This window comes from Eutrema salsugineum, unplaced genomic scaffold (genome assembly GCF_000478725.1).
Source record: "Eutrema salsugineum unplaced genomic scaffold, Eutsalg1_0 scaffold_17, whole genome shotgun sequence".
In the NCBI taxonomy this organism is placed as follows: Eukaryota; Viridiplantae; Streptophyta; class Magnoliopsida; order Brassicales; family Brassicaceae; genus Eutrema; species Eutrema salsugineum.
Window position 1 is genome coordinate 3,270,765 of NW_006256852.1, and position 9,873 is coordinate 3,280,637.

General features: G+C 41.3%; 1 non-coding gene across 1 annotated transcript; it reads right to left on the bottom strand.

Moving 5' to 3' along the window:
- Window positions 1–7,709: 7,709 nt before the first annotated feature.
- Window positions 7,710–7,816, bottom strand: LOC112087671. Its single transcript, XR_002900217.1, has one exon. It is a non-coding gene; the product is annotated as a small nucleolar RNA R71 (small nucleolar RNA).
- Window positions 7,817–9,873: the final 2,057 nt, after the last annotated feature.

Consider the following 9,873-nt stretch of genomic DNA (forward strand, 5'->3'; position numbering starts at 1 on the left):
AGTGAGAGAAACCTTATTCACCTCATCATACAAGCATCTAAGACGTTCTCCTATCACAAGTGGTGTTGAAGACTCATACCTCAAAGAAGTTTCAAGACTGATTTTTGATCCTGGAAGAGGCTACCATCTCGAACCTAAGGACAAAATTTCCAATTGGGAATGGTGTTATAAAGGATATACAAAGGAAAGACAAGGAGAAGCAAAGAGGACTTGTCCCAAGACATTGTCTTTTTAAAGACTAAACCACGTCCTACACCAAAGTCGAGCTAAACGACTTAAAACAGAAGCGCTTAATGGGAGGCAACCCATTTAGGTATTGTTTTCTTTAGGATTTTTCTTTCTTTTTCTTTTGATCTTTTTCTTTTTCTTAGTTTCAGGTGTTTCTTATAAAACAAAAAAGCCAAAAACAGAAAAAAAACAGAAAAAAAACCAAAAAGAATGATGGTCCCTGACTGCTCGATCGAGCAGGAACCAAGGAGAAGCAGGAACAGGCCGCGATATAAGGCCCTGCGGTCGCAGATGTTCTGACCGCGGGAAACACATGTTCGACCACGGCCTCGTCTTTCTGACCGCGGCCGAGCACCACTACACCGCGGTCGCGTGGCTCCTGACCGCGGTGAATTGTCGTTGAGATCAAACCCGACCCCAAACCACCCATTTCACCTCATTCCACCTCACCAATCCCCATTCCACCTCATTCATCACTTCCCACCACCTTCATCACCACATATCACATTCTCAAAACTCTTCGAATGAATCTGGTCCATCACCACCAGCATCTCGGATCCAGGTAAGTTCTCTTCGGCCTTACCAATTCGATTATCTATGCATTTTTCTCATCCAATCTTGACTTGTTTCACACTGAGGACTGTGTGATTTAAGTCTGGGGGAGGATTTCATCCCTTTCTAACCACTTTTCTTTAATGAGTCTTGCATTATCTACACTTTTTGCATTTTCCTTAAAGTTTTTCAAAATCGGTTTTCAAAACAAAATACGTTTTAAAGGGGATGGTGAACATGAATCAATGATAGTTGACTGTGTGCTTTTAGACTATTCCTAGTGACATGCTCATTCATGATTTAGGACTAGACTAGACGGTAGCTAAGCACATTTGAAACGAAGTACCCCAGAGGAATTTGAATGATTTCGATTTAGATGAAGGAATACACTAGCTCTGTTTTATTTGGACTTAATTTGGACTTAATTTTCTCATTGAAGCATTAGACCAGGGAAACGAATCATACATTCAGGACTCCTTTACCCTTTTTCCACTCTCTATTGATCCTGAATGGCTAGTTCATCTTTAGCTAGTTCCCCACCTTAACCAATCCTCTTTCAAACCACATGCACTCTTGTTTTCTATTGTCTTATATGCAGATAAGTGCAAAAACGTTGGAGAGAAAGAGGAACGATGCAGTTTTCAGTCACCAAGGACAGAGACCTGTGATTTGCCGGAAAAATTCCCGGAAGGATTCAACACAAGAGGAAGCTCAGTTTGCCTTAGAAAAATCTCAAATTTTGGTACAATCTCGTCCTCTAGTCTCTCTCTCTTTGAAAGGCATTTCCTTTCCAAAAAAAAAAAGAAAAAAAAAATCCGAAAATAAAAAAAGAAAGGAAATAAAAGCCTTAGAGAGTCTAGAGAGGTCGAATATTAAGTCCCAAGGCAACTGGAGTTCGATTTTATGGAGTTTTGGAGATCATTTTCTGATTCCTGGAAAGAATCTAAGTCTGGGGGAATAGCTGTTTACAACAAAGGAGGAAGGATTATGCAACAACATTTGGCAAGAAGAAGTGACTGAAAATTGCGGTCATCAACAGGTCCTTATCTCTCTTGCGGTTTTGCATATTATCTTGCATCCTCCAGATTCATCAGGTAACCCGAAACATTTTAACTCCACCACTTAAACAGCCCTTTTAATGCCAAACGCCGTCTACCCTGGATGATGTCTTTAATGAGAACTCACTATTGAACTTAATGAATGTAGAGAGCTAGTTGACTGGAATCAAGATTTAGATTGTTTAAGTTTTGCATGACGGAAAAAGTGGACTAGTATCTTTTGTGTATTGGTGAGAATTTTCTAGACTGAGTTGTGGATTGATGCACTATCTTTGGTCCTAGTTTAGGATTTCATGTCTCTGAGATTTGTGCATTCCCTATTTTTGTTTTCACTTAACCAGTTTAGGTTTTTGCTTTGTTTGAGGACAAACAAAGGTTTAAGTCTGGGGGAGTTGATAACACCGTATTTTGACTACTTTTATGGATCGTTTTGAAATACTTTTTCTATGTTTTTAATTGCTTTTAAGTACTTTTATTACGTTTTTCTAGTATTTGTAGTTCCAAGACTCTTTTCAGGTAACTTTGGGAAAAGCTTAACAAAATGGATAGAAAACCAGATTTTAGCTCAAAGTCAAACCGTCAGAAGTTCACCCCCGATTGAAGGCCTTCTCACCGTCTGATCCAGCTCAAATTTGAAGATCTTAAAGATGGAAGTATCAGCTTTCCAGCACGCTTTACAGCTTGGCAATCCAACGGTTCAATCAAAAGATACGCGAATAGAAAATGTTCCGTAAACCAGCCGGCAAGCGTTTTCACCCGCGGTCACAACTTCCCGACCGCGGCCAGCTAACTCCGACTTTGAAGGCCCATTTCTGAAGCCCATATCATTTTTCCAGCCTCAATTCCGGAACCCTAGACACCAGAGAGTATTGGAGACTATAAATACATGTCATTTAGGTAGTTTTTAAGGAGAGAAGAAGAGAGACGAAATACTTTACATAAATTTTATTTTAAGCTTTGTTTTTAGGTTTTAAGGAGAGAGAGATCTGTCTCTTGAACCCTTGTTTTTTCTTTTTCAATTTCGGTTTCTATTCTACTTTTTAATACTATGTTTTTGATATAGTTTATTATGTCTGAGTAGTTTTATTGTTGGGTCTAAGGGATTTTCGATGGGGATTGATAACACCGTATTTTGACCACTTTTATGGATCGTTTTGAAATACTTTTTCTATGTTTTTAATTGCTTTTAAGTACTTTTATTACGTTTGTCTAATATTTGTAGTCCCAAGACTCTTTTCAGGTAATTTAGGGAAAAGCTTAACAAAATGGATAGAAAACCAGATTTCAGCTCAGAGTCAAACCGTCAGAAGTTCACCCCTGATTGAAGGTCTTCTCGCCGTCTGATCCAGCTCCAATTTAGAGACCTTAAAGATGGAAGTATCAGCTTTCCAGTGCACTTTACAGCTTGGCAATCCAACGGTTCAATCAAAAGATACGCGAAGAGTAAGATGTCCCGTAAACCAGCTGGCCAGCACTTCCACCCGCGGCCAACAAACATTTTCCCGCGGTCAGGAGCATCCTGACCGCAGCAAACCACTCATCCACCGCGGTCACACTTGTCCCGACCGCGGCCTTCAACCTCCGAGCCCAAAAAGCCCATTTCTGAAGCCCACATTTAGAGAAACCCTAAATGACATCCAAAGAGGTCTTGAGCACTATAAATACATGTCTTAGGAGCCCTAGAAAGAGAGAACCGAATACCATCTATCATTACTTCATACTTTTATTGTTTTTGCTTTAGCTTTTAGGGAGAGAGAGATTTGTTCTCTTGAACTCTTGTTCTTTCTTTATCAATTTTGGTTTCTATTCTACTTCTTAATATTATCTCTTTGATTTCGTTCATTATGTCTGAGTAGTTTTATTGTTGGGATTAAGGGATTTTCGATGGGGATTTATATGTTCGGTGAGGATTCCATTGGCTATTGAGCTGAATCTTAGAACTTTTTCTTCTGAGTTCGTTTTTACTGCATGAGAGTAGCGTCATGAACTACAATCTGATCCAGATGCTTGGCGACACGAAAGTGTTCATCAGGTATCAGATCTAGTTTGGGAGAGCAAAACAAACATAGGAGTGGAAACCTACCTATGGGCGATTTGTGAATTAGGACGAGTCTTAAACATAATGCATCTCTTCTCTTCCAGGGCCAGAGTGGAAACCTACTGGTCAGGGTTGAAAGAGATAGTTGTCTATGATCACGACAGTGGCGTATTCATACGTCTGTGACTCCAGTTCGAAAAGTTTAAGCTAAGATATTACAAAATTTCCTCTCTAGCAATGCTTTGAATCGTTCGTACCCCTGAGAAAACTTCCCTGAAGCCCAACGCTTTCTTCTCCATTGTTTTACACCGATTTTCTTTAAGCTTTAATTCAATATTGTCTTTCCTTTTTAGTTCATTTTCACTTAAGCATTAGAATATCCATTTTTATCATTTTTAGTTATTTTCGTTAAGTTTAGTTATTACGCCATTTAATTTCCGTATTCTCTTTTAAGATTTTGTTTTTAGATTTTAAACACACTACCAAACCCCCACTAAACCGTTTTTGTTCTAGACTTCCTTACTTTAACTTATTTCAAAGGATTTTTGCAGGAAAAGATCCTCCTTCCCTGTGGATTCGATCACTAAGTACTACAATCGATCAGCTGTGCACTTGCAGCTATTTGATATGTTCATAATTTGCATCATTTAGGTTGCATAAATCATTCCAAATCATGTTTTATTTCATGCATTTTAGGTCCTTAGGGTTTGATTTAGAACTTAGGAGATGCATTAGGTCCCAATGAGTCTTTGCATGTTTTGAGTGTCTATCAGGTGAATTTGGAGCTGAAAGATGAATCCAAGAGGTGGAATGGTGAGCAAAGCTTGAAAAGTGGCAAAAATTGGATCTTTGGAGGTTATCGGCCATTCTCACTGACCAGGAAGGTTTTCTCGGCCATTTTTATGTACCGCGGGAAGAGTTTACCGGCCATTTTCATGTACCGCGAGTAAAGTGTATCGGCCAAAATCTCCGGGTGTGAACATGTCTCAGAAATCGCCTGTCCGGGGAACCTTCCAGTCCGATTCAGATGGCGGGTGCTTCATGGAAGTTGGAGAAGACTTGATCACGGTTTCATAGCAAGTGGAATCGTGGAATTCGGACGCGTGCGCAGAGAGTTAAGCTCGTCGGAAGGAACCCCTGTCTCGCAGCTGTTCCGGACCGAGCAGATCAGTTCTGAAGGATGCGAAGGACGGTGCACTTCCAGGCTGAATCAGTTTCCGGGGCCTTCATGAGAATCAGAGATATTTGCGTCTTCTTTCCAGAACGTCCAAGAGCATTCAATTCGGATCTATGAGCAGGAAGATACGATCTCCGGAATGGACACATGTCTAGACGCCTCTCTCTGGTCGTGTAAATGCACTGCAAAGATGTGCCCTCCATTACACTTCCCAAGCACCGAAACGTCCTTCACCAAAGTTGGAGATAAATGAGTCCTATGTCTTTTGCAACCGGAATCACTCAATTCGGACAAGTCTCCAGGAAGTTACACTCTCCGGAATGCGAGATGGTCCAGACAGCCCAGAATGACTAAGTTAAACATGCCGCGATGGAATGCCACGGTCCACACTTGGCCGTGGCAACTTTTGTGCACCCTCGGCCAATGACACGATCTTCATGCCACGGTCTACACTTGACCGTGGCAAACATACACTTGGCTGAGAAGAATTTTACAACCATTCGGCGATTGACACGGCCTAAATGCCACGATCTGGAGCTTTTGACCGTGGCAATCAAATACTTGGCTGGGAAGGATTTTTCATGCATGCGGTTTTTGACACGGTCTGAATGCCACGGTCTGGGAGCTTGACCGTGGCAACTTTTACACATCCTCGGCGTTTGACACGGTGACTTGCCACGGGTTTCAGACGAAGCTTGATCAGACCGTGGCATCAAAAAGAACCAAGAACACAAGTGAAGGCTTTGACACGGTCAGGATTGCCACGGTCACACCAAGAGCACACCAGACCGTGGCAAACCCATACTTGCCCATCAAGGCCGGGTCAGTACCCAGTTTGTTCCGGGTTGACCCGGTTCGCCCCAGCATCCTTTATAAGGTTTTTAGACCTAATTTGTAAAAAGACCTTGAATCTACTTTTAGTCTTCTTTCCCCTTTGGTGAAAACCTACTGAATACACTTTGTTTTAGAGAGCTTAAGATCGATTTTGAAGTTTCTTTCCATCTTGTTCATCATTTCTTATCATCAAATCAAACTTCTAATCATGATTAAAAACACATCTTGCAAAGGATCTAGTGTGTTGATTATGATTAGTGAGTAGTCACCTTAATGAGGTTCTAGATGTGTAGGTTAGGGTGCTAAAGTGTTAGATTAGGAGTGCTTAAGGCTAGATTCATTGATTCATTTCTCTAAACAACTGTTCTCTATGCTAGATCCTTGATAATCACTTGAGATCTAGATTCTGGGAATTTCATGCACCAAAAGTGTTTGATGAAATTCCTGAAAGAGTTGTATTAGAGGTTTAAGCATTTTTCTGCATGATGATGTATTGTTATTTGCTTGAATGATCATTGAGAACTGTTTATTAATGCATATTGATTCATATTTCACAAATGGGAATTTGGTTTGAAAATGGATTAGTATAGGGGTTAATACCTTCATGAGAGGATTAACCTAGAATAGAGTTCTTAATCATTTGAATCATGTCTTATCATTGTCATTAGCATTTCTAGTTTAGCACCAAAGCACCCTAACCAACTATCATGTCTAGAATCTCATGCCTCCATCATATCATATTCACATCATTTGTCATTGTCATTTGTCTTTAAACCTGTTTAAGTTTGTTAGTTGTCATTAGTTAACAAAAATCACTCTTGTTTGCTTGAATTAAGAACTTGATCACATAGTTTAGTGTCTAACACCACATCTGGATTGATAAACCTCTTTGTGCTACATTGACAAGGGGATTGATAGCCCTGAGACTCTAAAAAGTCTTGTCTATCAATTGGCGCCGTTGCCAAATTGTGGGTTGTTTAGCATTAAGCTCTGATCTGTTCTTGAGATCAAGTGCTTACTTTCTTGTTTTTACTGATTCCTTTCAAGTTCTGTTTGTGATTTCAGGTGTATGAACACCAGGTCTAGATCAAGAAGCTGTGGTCCTCCTTTCCCTCTCAACGACAACATCAACCTTTTGGTACCAAGGAGGAGAAGGGACAGACGTGGTAGGCAGATTGATCAGGCTGACATGGAAGAACAAAGAGATCACGTGGTAGATATAGAACAACCAGTTCATGAGCAACAGGCTCAAGGAAATGGAGCTGGTAATGGAGTTGGTCAAGGGTTTCATCAGGGTAATGTTCATCAGGAACAGGTGCACCATCAACAAGCTTATGTCCACCAAGGACAAGCTCAAGCTCATCAACAGAGGCATCAGGCCAATGTTCAACAAAGACAACAAGTGCACCACCAACCCCACCCTTTCCAACCACAGCAAAGAAGATATGAGCAACCCCAAGTCTATGTTGGAGAAAATGACAGGGCCAATGCTCATCAGTATGGAGCTGGTATTCAGGCACCACCTGTGCAAAACAACAACTTTGAAGTGAAAGCATCATTGCTGAATATGGTCCAGAACTCAAAGTTCCATGGGTTAGCAATGGAAGATCCCTTGGAACACTTGGACCAGTTTGATAAGGTGTGTGATCTGACCAAGATTAATGGAGTTTCAGAAAACAGCTTCAAGCTAAGACTATTCCCATTCAGTCTTGGTGACAAAGCTCATCAATGGGAGAAGAATCTTCCAAGAGGCTCCATTCAAACCTGGGAGCAATGCAAGCAAGCATTCTTATCTAAGTTCTTCTCCACCTCAAGAACTGAAAAACTGAGGAACCAAATCTCTAGCTTCACTCAGCACAGCAATGAGAGTTTTGGTGAAGTATATGAGAGATTCATGAGCTACACAAACCAATGCCCACACCATGGGTTTAGTGAGGCTTCTCTTCTCAGCACACTTTATAGAGGAGCTCTTCCCAAGATTAGAAACCAGCTGGATACTGCTTCCAATGGGAACTTTCTGGGTAAAGAGATACATGCTGCTTTAGAGCTAGTGGAGAACTTAGCATTGAGCAATGATACTTATGGTGAAGACTATGACAGATCAAATAGGTCTGAAGGTTCAAGCTCAGAACAGAGGCTCACTAGGGAAGTTAAGGAGTTGAGAAGTGAATTAGACAAGTTGAAGTTGGTAACTCACAAGCCAATGCATTTTGTTGGAGAGTATGAGGAACCATCTCAAATCTTTGAGAACATCAGTGAAGAAGGTCTAACCCAAGAGGAACTAAACTACATTGGGAATCAGAGGTTCCAGAGGTATCAGTATGGTAATGCCAATCCAAACCTCTCTTACAGGAACACCAATGTAGCTAACCCACAAGACCAGGTGTATCCCAATCCTCAAGCTCCACAGAACTTTGTTCCCCAGAACAACTTTCAAGGATCTTTTCAACCAAAGAATCAGTTTGGTCAGAATCAAGGTTTTGGTCAGCAACAGCAACCATTTCAGGGTCCTAGTTTCAATACACAGCAGCAAAAGGCACCACCTGGGTTTGGTCCTCCACAGTTCCAACAGCAAGCACCGGTTCAACATCAGTTTCAGCCACCAACTGTTCAACAAAGTCCTGCTTTCAATGTTCTTCTCCAACAGCTCTTACTAGGACAACAAAAGATGGTATCTGACATGGAGACACTGGGCACAGAACTAAAGTCTATTAAAAAGAACAAGGGCATCTGCACTTCTGAACCACAAGTCTCTCTTCCTGGTAAAGCTCTTCAAAACCCAAAGGATTATTGCAATGCCATCTACTCCAATGATGACCACTCAGCTGTTGTGCAAGAAATAGAAGACCTTCTCTATGGTCAAGTCTCTAGTGAACCTGCACAAACCCATGTGGATGAGAATGCCATTATAGAGGATTTCATGGGCTTCATACATGAACTCAATGAGGACATTGAGAATAAAAGTGTGGGGGCAGCCGGTTCAGTTCTTTCTGTTCAGCAAGGGAATGATTCCGTGTCTATTGAAACAAAGGAGCTGCCAACTGGTCAAGCAAAGCTAACAGATTGTGCCTCCACCTCTGAATCAACTCAGATGAAGCCCACCTCCCTCCCAAAGCTAGGCAACCCAGGGAAGTTCACCATCTCTTGCACTCCTTGAAACTTTAGAGTTGAGAATGCTTTGTGTGATTCAGGCTCCAGTGTGAGTATAATGTCTAAAGATATGATGGAGAAGCTAAAGGTCAAGTCTATAACGTCCTACCCCTCTTCTATCACCTTTGGTGATTCCTACTCCAAGAAACCATATGGATTTTTAGAAGACTATCCACTTCAAGTTGGTGAATGCATAATTCCCACTGATTTTGTGATCATGAAGATGAAGAAGACCAAAGAGCTCCCCCTATTGCTTGGAACTGCATTTCTCAACACCACTGGTTCAATGATTGACTTTGATACTCAAAGAGTGGTGCTTACAAAGGTGGATAAGGATGCCTTTTATCCTGTTCAACCACCTTTAGCTGAATTTTGTGGATCAGTTGTTCAAGAGATAGAACCCCCTAAGGTACTTGAGATGAAGTATGTAGGAAGTGCTGGGATTTTAGGTGGATCCCAATCTCTCTCAGCTGTGGAAATGGAAAAAGAACCTCACACCAACTCTGTTTACAAGGATGGGACTGAACAGACATTGATCAGAGAAGAAGACATCTTGCTCTCATGGTCTCCTACACTTAGTGATCTAAGGATGATTAACACCAAAAGTGATGGCTCAGCATCAGAAGACAAGAGTATTAAACCTGATCTTTCTTCTCAAGACTTTGATCTCACTCCTTGGGTTGATGATGATGGTTCTCTGAAGTATAAGCTGGATTGCAATGGGAAGCCAGGTCTGTTTGCTGAAGTGAGGGCATGTCTCACAAGGGCCATCTTTGATAAAGACCCAGATGGTATTCAAGAGCTGGTGGACAGAGGTCTCAAGGTGGGATCTCAAG